A 13033-nucleotide genomic window follows, 5' to 3' on the forward strand; every position below is an offset into this window, starting at 1 on the left:
GGCCCGCTTTAAGCATTAAGTATTACTTCTTATGCAATATTTCTGCTTACAGCAAGTGTTTCAAAAGTTTTTTTCCGCCTCACAGTTTTTAAAGTTCATTATTTTATTGAAAGGATGTTTTAAACCAAAATCAAAAACTTAAAGATAAAAAATTATAATTTTTTCTTTAATAACAAAATTGTATTTCAATGAAATTTTGTCAGTTCGTCTTGCAAAGGTCTTTCAACTTTGAATAAATAAAATAAATAAACAAATTGAAGGCTAAAAATATAAATGTTGAAATGTTTTCGAGCAATTATTACCTGAATTGTAAATATATTTAAAATAAAAATAAACCTGAAGGTCAAGTCTATTATTTTTATTAAATAAAAACAGATTTTAATCTTTATATCGATTTACATATTGGTTCGTTCAAAGTGTTGACTGAAACACACTTTTATATCGTAGTAGGCTTTTATTTCCTATTAAATTGGCATGACAAGATGTACAGCACGTAGGCAAAAAATGGAATTATGTAATGATTTGCATTTGTGCTTGTTCAAAAATTGAAAATAAAAATAAATTTAAATTTTACTAAGAAGACTCATGTTTGTGCGTTTTCAATATCTTATTTATTTTAGGTTAGAAAACACTATTACCTACACTAAACTAAATTTTCACAAAATTGTTGAGTGGAATGTCTTAAAAGCGCATTTAGAAAACCTATAACATGAAAGTACACAGCCAAGATGTTTATAATCACTTTTAGTTTTAGAACCCACTGATTTGAAAGTGCAACATTAATCTGTTTTTTTGCCATTACAAATAAATACAAGGTCTTAAAAAGTATTAAATCCAGGAAGTCACTAGACAAATGCACAAAACCACAACTTTTAGTTTTATTTTTTTATTAAATTGTAAACCATCAACCACATAATATAGTGACATACTTTTTCTTCAAACTAAGCCATTTTATTGTATTTTCTGCATTCGTCCCACAAACACAACATAATACGGAAACTAAACACAAAAAACAAACAAACACATTGGTTCTTGCTAGAAATTAGGTCACCTAATGTTCTTCTTTATTTCCTTTAATGTGCAGATGTCATTATAGACAGTGTAAGTGATCTCTTCATCAGCGGATTTGTTATGGAGGCATCAAAGCTATAGGTATACCTATCTAAGACGATGGATTGGGGGCGAAATATTCAGTTGATATAAGGTCCTACATCCAGAATGGAACCCTCAGATGAGCCTTCAATTTTAAAGATTGTTTTATAGATAATGGTGATTTATTGGTTAGCGTAGTGTTATACCAAAAAATTGTTCTCCGATAAATTTTGTGTTGTTGGGTTGAAGAATGCAAATTAGAATTAGAAACAACCACATAAGTTTTTTTTAGAAATGAACCCTTGTTAATCATCTGTGGCGGTGAGTGGATGAAACCCTGTATACAGGATCTAAATAAGTTAATCCACCACTGTTATTTTCTATAAATTCATCGACTTGATCATCAAGGTTTTTTCTTGTAATTTTTTTTTTTTTATTTCTTTTTTTGTTGTATCATTTTATGTCATTTCATTTTTGAGAGAAATTATAATAGACAAGGGTAAACAACTTGAGCCAAACTTGATTGCACTTCAATATATTTAATCCTCTTAGTTTAGCTTTGCACTGATCCTGTCAATTTAAAAACGATTTTATTCTATCTATCAATAACAAATGCATGAATGTTAGTTTCATTAATTACCTATACCTTCTAACTATACATTTTAATTACCGGTAACTAATTTCAAATCACTGTATAATTATAATGACTATTTGAATGACAAACAAAAAAAAATAAGTATCTGCTTACAACACAGAGACCACACAACACATAGTATAATAATTATAAGGTGGCTATATAGAGTGATTAGATTCATGATCTAGATTGTTGTACAGCACCTACATTACTTTGAAATAGATCTGAAACAAATGGGAAATTTGTTGAAAAAATCATTAAAATAAACAGTGTTGCAATATAAAACACATATTGGATATTTAATTACAATAAGAAAGAAAATGTTTCAGGTAAATGTGTTCTCAAGATTATCAACTTGTTTATTTTTGACAGAAACTAAGAAAATCATTGCTTTTTTACTGATAATTTTGAGGAAAATTTAGACTTGAAGTTGTTTTGTAAGTATTGGTCCAATTTTTCAAAATATCCATTTTCTACAGTAAAATTTTTCAACTACAAACATGCTTAAATGTATTTCTCAAAAAAAAAAAAAAATTCTACATCCAAAAATACAAAATTAGTACAACTGCCGAAATTTTGATTTGTTTCAAATTTTTGTAAAATTAAAAAGAATAAATACTTATTAAGAAAAGACAAAAAAAAACAAAGGAAGGAAAAAATGTGTAAGAGGCTGATTTTTGGTATTTAGATGTTTTACAATCAGTGAAAATTTATGAAATTTTTGTAAAATTAAAAAGAATAAATACTTATTAAGAAAAGACAAAAAAAAAACAAAGGAAGGAAAAAATGTGTAAGAGGCTGATTTTTGGTATTTAGATGTTTTACAATCAGTGAAAATTTATGAGTGGTACAAGCAAATTTCAGAAGATTATTTTTAGGTCAAGTTAGATCACCCAATTTGTGGATAATTCTCTTTGCCATATTTTGTTTAAATTTTTGAGCACTTTGAACCCCTTTCTCTTCTATATTCAACATTAAATCCTGATTCTAATTCTGATTCCCTTTCAGCCAAATCAAATGGTATTCGATTAGTTTCAGCTAATGAAATAATTAATGAAATAAAATCTTGAGGATATAAAATTAAAAAAAAAAAACAATGGATAAGTTTTTCAAATGCTTTATAGAATTTATTTTTCAAAAAGAAACTTTTAACTGGATATTACATAAGTGGAAACACTTTTCTGAACTGGCTTCTTACTGTTAAAATTAACGAGATCTCAAAAAACTTTGTCCCCCAATATAAAGGCCAGTAGTTCAATATATTTTTAAGTATTACACGTGGTATGGCAGTAAACATTTTATTGACTGAACACAAATACCTCTTGAGCCAGATGTTACCTACTATTATTTTTTGACCTAAGCTTTCGTAAAACATGCTGTCTAAGTTAAAAGAATATTAGTTGTAAGCAAATATATATATATGGAGTAACGTTTTTTTGAAGAACCAAGACATATAGGAACTTAAAACTAAATTCAATTGTTCAGTTGAAGCTTCCCACAGATGTGGGTAAGGTTAGGTAAGGTAAGAATTTCAGGAACATTTTTAAATAGGAGAATAGCTTAATTGAGAATTGAAGTCAAGGAAACGAACGTTTGCATTCAATCGTTTTCGTGTGTAATTATTCTATCCATGTTTTATGGACATTGCAAAAATATTTTTCTCGAAAGTCTTTAAAGATGCATAGAACATTTTATTTTTAAAAAATATTTCATTGACTTTTATTTGTTATCCTTTAAATTTTTCCAATTGCTAAAATAAAGGTTTACCTTTTCAAGAAAAACCTATACAAAAATGAAAGAATTGTCGTGTCCTTTTATTGTGATAAAGTTAATTGGAATAACTTAAATAGAATCTAGCTGGAACTTAGACTCTTTAATCCTAGTTTAATCAGTTTAGAAGTTTTTTGAGGACATTTATTTAAAAATAAGATTCTATGTGCACAATTTAAGAAATCGGAAGATACTGTTAATTTTAAAGTAAAAAGTAAATATTCACTTACACTTTGAATCTAATTGTTTTGAGCAAATTTCGTTGTATAACAGGAATGTAATGTATCCACAGAAAATAATATCCACTCTTGTTTGTTTGTTTGTTTTTTTTTCGTTTCTAATTTTTTTTTAAATAAAAGAACCAAAAAAACTTCACCACTTTTTAACACCAGAAAAACTATTTCAAATATTTTTCATTGACCTTGGTCTCGTTTGGCCACTAACAACACGGTTTTATAACAAAAAATTTGATTTCGAAATTAACTGACCGTTGGTAATCCAATATAGCTCTATGCTTTTTTTTTGTTTATTTTGTTTGGTAAATCCAAAAGAAGTGTAAAGAAAAAAACACAAAAATGTAATAAAAAATACAATTTCGAACACTAAAAACAAACACAAAATAAAAGAAACGCAAAATCAAAAAGACAGTATAAAGTTTAAAAAATTTCAAACTAAATTATCCAATAGATGAATTCGCCGAAAAAAAAATTATAAAACAAAAATTAAAATCTTTAACTCGTCTTGGACATGCTAAACGTACAAAAGTCCAAGATGTACTAACTCGACCGACTTGGAAGCTAGCTTCTATCCCTAAGTGGTAGACTTGACTTGCTGCTGCGGCTTGTGCTGGTTACAGATACTATAGCGCGCATAAGTAAGCAAAAAGCAATGAGGCAACACTAAGCGACGACAACGGTCGCTCGCTTGGCTCGGTCGGTGTGGTTTAGAGGGTATCTATAAGCGACGGCTCTGAATATCTGAATCTGATTTCGTACGTAATGTTACGTCTTTATGGCCAACAAGTTGCAGTCTTATACTTTTGTGTATCTATACTTGCTAACTATATACAGACTATGGTGACGAATGATGATGACAGAGATATACGTAAACTTACAGATGGACCGGACCGGATTGGATCGTATCGCATGCAATCGTTGGAAAAACGTAAACGCAACAGAAATCGAAATGGAAAATTTTGTTTTTCAACTTTATCCACTATACAGCTATACACTCATTCAATTCACCTCTATAAGACAGTATAAGCTGAGGTGAATATTTGAATGAGTGGTGAGTTTACTCTATTTTGTTTGGTCAAGACACAACAAAGAAAGACAGTAAGACACCAGGTTACCTTACCACTCCAACACAAATAGGAAAAAAATTATAGTCACAAATATGTAATACGTTTTGCTAATACGTTATTTATATGGTTTTATTGTGATAGTATTTGTGAGAAAAAAAAGGTGTCTCAATACTACCAATTGAGTAGGTTTTATTTAAAATCAACAAATAGATACTAACTCTTATAGCTTTATATCACATAGACATAAAAAAAGTATATTTCTCAATTTTAAGCAAATAAGCTTTTTGTCCTCCCATTAACTTTATCGTTCGATTGTGGATTTGTATATTGATTTGTTTTAAGTTTGTTTATAAAATGTAAATATCAATAAATGGCTGCTTACTTAAGGGTGAGATGTTGTTCGTTGTTAAAATCTAGTTTAAAGTTAAGATGGATTTTAGTTTTTAAGTGGATGGGTATGCGAGACTTTAATAACAATCCGGGAAGCATCTTCTTAAATTTTTGTTGTCAACCGCAAAAATGGAAGTTTACTTATATAATTCAAATAAATCTACGGATAATTATTTAAAAAAAAAAAACTCAATTATTTCGTAGCTCTACCTATAATGCGTCAATACTTTTGCGGACAAGTGATGCATTATTAAAGTCTATTTATAATTATTACAAAAAATTGTAAAAGTTTCATTCATCAACCAATTTTAATATTTACCATTTTTCAAATCATCACTTTTTGTTTGACTTACCTGAAAGTAAAAAAAATATAAAGTATTAAATTTTTGTATAAACATAATTTTATTCGTAGGATTGTAAAAAAGACCAATAAACTTATTTTGAATAAAATCAACTAAGGCTTGACGAGGTATCAATTAAAAAATTCTTTCTTTCTTTTTGAAAAATTATAAACATCAAAACCGAGTAGAAGTTGCTTTTGATAGAGACATGCGAAAAAGAAAAGGGAATGAAAAAAAATCTGACCGTTGAGTTTCGAGTAAAATAGACCGAGAGCCGGGAGCAGATTTCTTACGTGAGAGGTAACCGATTCATATGAATGTCAGAGGTAGTCTGGGTCATGGTGAAGTGATGACGAATACCTTAGTCTGCCTGCATTTATTTGGGGCGTTGTTGAGAAAAAGCGCATGAAAAGTACCATTTTTCTGAAAATCGATTTAGTGAGGGTAACCACTTAAAATTTATAGATAACCAACGCCACATACTCACTGATAACAAATATACCAATGGCAGACATTTTAAGTGGGGCCAAAACCGCGGTAGACTTTCCCGAAAATGCATTTTTTTGGCGTTTTTAGACTTTGGGGTAACCACCTAAAATTAATCGCATCCTGTAGCGGTGGACTCCCTGATAACAAAAACACCCATGGCAGACATTTTGAGTGGGGCCAAACCCCCGGCAGACGGTCCCGAAAATGCAGTTTTTCTGAAAATTTATTTATTTTACTTTTTCACATAACTCGCGTGTTATTGGACCTAGCAGAAAAAAATCTTGAAGATAATTTAATTTCCTACAGAATATGTTAAATAAGTTTTTTCGATTAAACCTTTGGTTTAAGAGTTAGGGTGGTTTTTTTTGAAGTAAGTCAAAAGGTTATTTTCTTATTTTCGTCATATCTCTTTTATTTGAGCCTTTTTAAAAATTAGTTTGTAGTAAAAGTTGTAGATCTTTTTATTACCTTCATTTATTACATTAACGGTTTTTCGATTTGACAGACCGTTTTCGATCTGTAGGAAAAAAACTTCAAAAAGTTTGCAATTTTTTATATAGGAAAAAGGTTCTACAAGTACAGGGTAATTTGCAATTGATGTAACAAAAAACCTAGGCGTGTAGGTTGCACTCAGGCAAGACAAAAATCGTATAGTTTTAGGCGGGGAGGGGCAAAAATATTGCAATTTTTCATATAGGAAAAAACTATGTGGTTACCCTCACTAAATCGATTTTCAGAAAAATGGTACTTTTGATGAGCTTTTTCTCGACAACGCCCCAAATAAATGCAGTCAGACTAAGGTATTCGTCATCAACATGACCCAGACTACCTCTGACATTCATATGAATCGGTTACCTCTCACGCAAGAAATCTGCTCCCGGCTCTTAGACTAAAAGAAGAATTAAAAAAAAGTACTGCCTGGAATCCCTTCTTTGCCGGAAATACCCAACAAAAAATCCCCTAAAATTTAGGCCCTCAAAATTAAGATTTAGTACTCGCCCTCCGCGTTTGAAGATTTGATAAATAAGGCTACAACAAATAACGTTCAACAAATCCCTTTTTAATCAAAAGTGAACAAATCTACAGCGTAGATCTATAATAATTCAATATAAGTTCAAGTGACCTCAACTCCAAAAATTTTTTTTTATAAAGCGTTTCGCCCAGGTACGACGCTTTATAAAAAAATTTTTGGAGTTGAGGTCACTTGAACTTATATTGAATTATATTCAATCACCCCACTTAAAATAAAAATAATTTTAATAATTTTTATTATTTTTGTTATTTTTTTCTTCGTTAGTAGATCTATAATAGCCAATTCAAACATATAAAAAATCATTATTTCGCTTTTGGGTTCAGTGTTTTTTATTTGCAATCATGTGATACAGGTAACTTGTGTTAAATAAGTGTAAATTTTAATAAATTATTTTGGACTTTTAACAAGAACTTGAATGATATCGAAAAACTTTAATTTTATTTTTAAATAATGTCAATGCTTATTGTAATAGAATTTTATTAAGCGAAGCAATTTGTATTACTTTTTTTTACATAAGTTTGCAGTAAAGTAGAGATTTAGTTGGTGTTCCCACGAGTTCCCACTACAAATGAGGTACTGAAATGTAGGATAATGTCCTACCTTTCAAAATAGCAGTGAAGTTTTTTTTTCGTTTTCTTCTTTTTTTCGGGTTAGGCGGGTTGACGCGAAAAAAAATGTATTAATTTGATTTGATTCTTTTTCAAGAAATGTTTTATGAAAATATTAAATGAATGACATTTAGTAAAATAAAATTAACACTACCCGATTTGATCAACAATTTTGGCTCGCAAACTTGAGAAAACAATATTCTTAAAAAATCTAAAAATCAAAAATGCATAAAAACTATTCGAAACCTAATTTTCCAAATATTTTGAAGTTTTTTGTGCATTTTAATTATGAGCATTTTATTTTTGACTACACTTTCTATGGGTACCCACTTTGCAACAGTTTCATGGCGGTTACGCGTTAATAAGAGTTCAAACAGTATTTATTTTATTTCAGGAGGAGGAACATCATTAGAACCGTTTTAGAGAAAAAAAATCTTTTGGTCACGTGATAAGTACGCCGTTAATTTTGATTATAAAAATAAATTTCAATTTCTTCTTTTAGGCTTTATACAAAATCCATAACTTAAAACTTTATAGAAAATCGCTCTAGAAGTTTGGGCTACAGCACGAGATAGGGACAGACATATCGAATTGCAAGATCCACTTTTTCTTAGAATGTAATGTACAATCATGTGTATATGTATTAGTGTGGTCCACGTTATAAGGCAAAAAAATAAACCATATAATTCATTAGTTCCCCACCCATTATTTTGCTACAAACATCAATACCAACATATGCTGAAAGTTTTAGCCTTCAAAACTAAAAGGAAGAGGGCGCTCATCAGCTTTGTTATATTAGACTTTGTTACCCTTACCTTACCCTTAATATCTGATTATATCGTATTAGGACTTGGCTTGAGGTTGCAATTTGGATTAAACATGATAAGCACGCATGTTAACGACAACCAAGTAAATGATTTTCACGTTTCTTTGGTTTTGAGTCACTAGCTCGTATTTCATTGATTAATTCTGTTTTGATAACTTTAAGCAAAAAATACTTACCTACAGACGAATTTAAATGAACAAAAATTATTATCTGTGAAAATATCACTTAACTATTGGTTTTTTATGAAAAACTTTACCACATCATAACTTAATTCACTCGATAAATCAAAACAAGAGTTAATTACTAGGCATGAGGACCCAGCTATACCAGCATCTGAGCAAAAACTTTGAGCCTGTTGAGCGTCCAGTTACACTTCACCTAAAAAGCTGAAATTTCACGTGTGTAATACAAAACACATATGCAACCAATTTTTGAGTGGGGAACAACCGAAATGTAAAAACCAAAAAATTGGACCACCCTAATATGTATGTTGGTTACTGTGGATATACCAATATAATTTTCTTTCATTTTATAAATCTGCGCTTTCGGTTGGCAAAATATAATTAAATTTTTGAATAAGAGATTACTTAATCAAACACACTTTATTTCATGGAAAAAATTTATTCTATGAAAAAAATGTACATATTTGATTAAGAATTTAATTTATAGATAACTTTACTGGTAAAACTAGCTTAAATACTAATACTATCTCATGAACTGTTCTGCTAAATTACACTTCAACAAACAGCAAACCACACTCAGTGTTAATATTAAAAAGAAAACTTTCACTACCATTGCCAACTTGACAGAATAAAAAAAATTCTAAGAAGTACTTACTTTCAACTTTTTCAAACGCCCATTTATTTCCTCCACATTGCGATAAAAATATCCAAATGAAAATATATCCACAAATATAAAAGCGAAAAATAGAGAAATAGACAAATATATCCTTCTCCAATTTAACTCCAGGGTATCATAAATCACTTAAGTAATTGAGATATTCAAATCACTTTAAGATCACCCACACTGATCAAAAATAAATCTAACGCAAAAAAACAAACACTATTTCAAATAAGATTAATAAAGCTCAACATGCCATTTAATTGACAGAGGGCACTATAATTTACAAAGATTAACAATCTTGTAACATTGAAAATAATAAAATCGAGTTCAATATATTTTTACGCAACATACATAAATATTAAAAAAAAAAAATCACCCACAACTAATTGCTAAACGTTGAACTTCAAAACTGACAAAAAAAGAAACCCAAACCTCTCCTGCAATTTTACAAAATCAAAGAGAGAAATAAAAAAAAAAACTAACTATGAAGTTTATTCATTGTTCATATAAATGGTTGCTCTCTTCCGCCCGCGCTGCGTCATTTTCAATTGGTCAACAAATTCATACTTTCGTGGTCGTCGTCGAGCAGTAAGCAAAGAATGGTTTGCGCCAAATTATTTAGTACCATGCCAAATGGGGCATCAAACCAATACCAATCGTTGCAACATTTGACTCAATTTTATATCTCTTGCTGCCCACTCACATTATTATAACAGTAAGACTCGAATGCGACGACATCATTTGACTAACAATTGATTTCCGATTTCAATGCCATCAAACACACTTTTTTTAACATGAGCGGAGTTAGGATGAAGCCAAAAAGACATCATACATAAAGGGCGCCATACACAAAACAGTGTATAACCAAGAGAATAAGCTTATTAAGTTAAGACCTTTGATACCCAGAACTGTCAGAATTAGATGTCAATAAAGAGCAAATATTATTTCCGAATTTATGGAAAACATTTTCGCAATATGTCACCAAGGCGCCAAATAAATAAATCCTCTCCCGTGATGAATATGAGTCTTTTAAAGAAAATCCCTATTGACTTTATTGTGTGTGTGGTAAGAAAGAGTTCATAGTTTTATTAATTTTCGCCGACCGATCACCAACAACAACAACAAAATTGGTGAAAAATTGATCGCATGTCAAAATAATTTAAATCGTTGTTAGTAATGACACATAGGACGTTCGTTGACGGTTCATGCAACTGTTGTCACATATTTTTATTTCACCTTGACCTCATACCCACGTAGGAAATTCCTTTGGCCGAAAAAAAAATTAGTTTGCTGTTGGGAACTCGCGCTAATTCGTTGTGATGAATTACTTAAAAATTACCATCATCATCCATCAACATTACATTGTGTGTGCTGTGTTGGTTGTTCGTTGTTCGTAGTTGGTAAAGTTGCAACAGTTTTTACAAAGCAATTATGTTGTAAATATGAGTACTGTCGACTCCAACCAACCAAAATTCAAGAATTAATGGCCTAAATGGCTATCTAATTATATTTCATTTCATCGGTTTGGATTTACTTTTGTTTTTCTTTTTAATCCCTTTCGTACCAGAGAGTATGTTTCAAAATGTCGTTGTTCGATATTTCATGGTACACTGTGGTGTATGTGTACTATTTATAATATTTTTTTTTTCTGCAAGAAAATTTTATGAATGACTTTGTAGTTTTTGGTGACTTTATAAATTACAAATTTTATGATGAATTTTTTGTATTTGGTTTTTTCTTTTGTCTGACAGTTAAGAAACCACGTGAAGACATGACATAATTTTGGAGTAACATTGTAACCTTGAAGATTGTTTGTACAGTTATTTTCTTTTATTACTGGGATTTTTCGTATTGTTGGTATGTGTTTCCGGTAGCCGGTAAATGTAAGTTGAAAGTATTTTTGGAGGACAATGAGTTTATTAACAACTTTTTCTCAGGTGCTAATTGAAGTTGGTGAGATGGGTAAATTAAATAGATAGCCAATTCGGACTTAGATAATGCTATGATAATTCTGGGAAAGCTTTGTTAAAAAAATAAGTAATATTTCTTAGAGAAGTGATATCATTGTTTTTATGGCAAAACTGTAAAGTAGATTAATTTACCCAAGCAAGATTTAATGAATAACATTTTTTGTGAAATACAAAGAAGAAAGGTGTGTAAGATGGTATTTAGGGTAAAGTTAGGACAAGGCATTCGATTTTTTCTGCCCTGTTCGATTTCACTAGTCAAAAAGTTTTTTTTATAGAAATCAAAATATATTTTTCTAATGGTTTTTTGTGCGCTGAAGTCGAATCCAAAGTCAGAAAAATTCTATCACATCACGTTTTTGAGATATTACCATGCAAAACATCACAAAAAACTAGTTTTCGACGTTCAAATTTCAATATCTTAAAAACTTTTCACGTAAGAGCTATTCTAATACTAGATTCAAATTAAGAAGGTCAAAGGCCATTAGAAAAGTATAATTTAGTTTCTATGGAAAATTATTCCTCGCCAATATTTCTGTCATTTACCGAAAAATCGATCTTAAAAATAGTTTTTTTTGTTTTTTTCAATTTTTCTCAATATTTTCTAAAACAAAAGTATAGTTTTTATACACAATTTTAAGCTTAATAATTGTATTCCAAACTTTTCAAAAATCAAAAATTTGTTTGAAAAATAGGATATTTTTTTAATTAGATTCGTCAAAAATCCAAAAAATTATTTTTTGCTCAAAAAACATTTAAAATAGATAAAAAAAAAAAATAACAAAGTAATTTTTGACCAAGTTTTGTTAAAATCCAACTATTTTTGTAAAAGATAAAAATAAAAAATAAAAAAATCGTATTTTTGCATTTTTCTCAATACTTTTGAGGTTATACAAAAAAATGGTTTGAGTAAAAGTTGTAGACATTTTTACTATCTACAACTCTTGCATTTAACTTTTTTCGATAGGAGGTCTACATTTGACAGAAATCGTAAAAAAACACGATTTTTGACACCCACCCCACTTTTTCGCCCACCTTTCCCCCAATTTGTTTGTGGGCAATTTATTTTTCTCCTTTCATATACCATTTATCCTAAATTTTCCAACCACCCATATGCTGCTAATAATTTTTTTATTTTCCAAAATTATCGGCACTGGTCTAATAAGCCTTGTCGTGCTGGTTGGGCTTAAGGTGACTACTATGAAGTTTAGAGCTATGCGATCGCGATACTTGTTTTCGCAGAAAAGTTTCCCATGGTCGACAGGCTACTAATAATAAGTAGGATGAAGTTTTGAAACGAGGACAAGCCTAAGAATAATGGTACCCAATTGAAATTCAGCAATTACGTCAAATTTCAGTTTCGAACCAAAAATATAAAAACATCATGGTAGGAAAGAATGTAAGGGGTACCTTGATTATATTTGGTAATAACGATACAGTTGAGATAGGTATCAAGAATTTAGAGACTTTATAATACTTCTTCAGCGGTAGGGTTTTTTTCTTACGGGGAGTAAATAAATTCTGCAATAATTCGAATAGACCCAACGATTCGTGTTGTACATCTTTAAACTTTAGCATAAAAGATAATTGTGTAATGGAAATGAAATAAAAAATTAGCCTTATGGTGAAATGTTGTTTTTTTAGTGAAAGAAACAAAAGGTACCTCCGAATAAAATTTCAGTTCAAAATCTGCTCATAAAAAACCCTTTCCTTAAAATTAATTGTATAGCCTCCTTA

The 13033-nt window shown here is 29.9% G+C and overlaps 1 protein-coding gene across 4 annotated transcripts in view; it reads right to left on the bottom strand.

The window, feature by feature from the left end:
• The window catches only part of LOC129917192 (ABC transporter G family member 23), a 118850-nt gene that overhangs the window by 65844 nt on the left and 39973 nt on the right, over positions 1–13033 (bottom strand). Inside the window, exon 1 of one of the 4 annotated variants that reach the window (XM_055997583.1) lies at positions 3727–4056. The exons of the other annotated variants lie outside the window; for them this stretch is intronic. The gene's annotated coding sequence lies outside the window, so the exon portion shown is untranslated. Of the gene's footprint in view, positions 1–3726; positions 4057–13033 lie in introns of those variants that run through there. 4 annotated transcript variants of the gene reach the window in all.

The sequence above is a fragment of the Episyrphus balteatus genome, chromosome 3, assembly GCF_945859705.1.
Source record: "Episyrphus balteatus chromosome 3, idEpiBalt1.1, whole genome shotgun sequence".
NCBI classification, from domain to species: Eukaryota; Metazoa; Arthropoda; class Insecta; order Diptera; family Syrphidae; genus Episyrphus; species Episyrphus balteatus.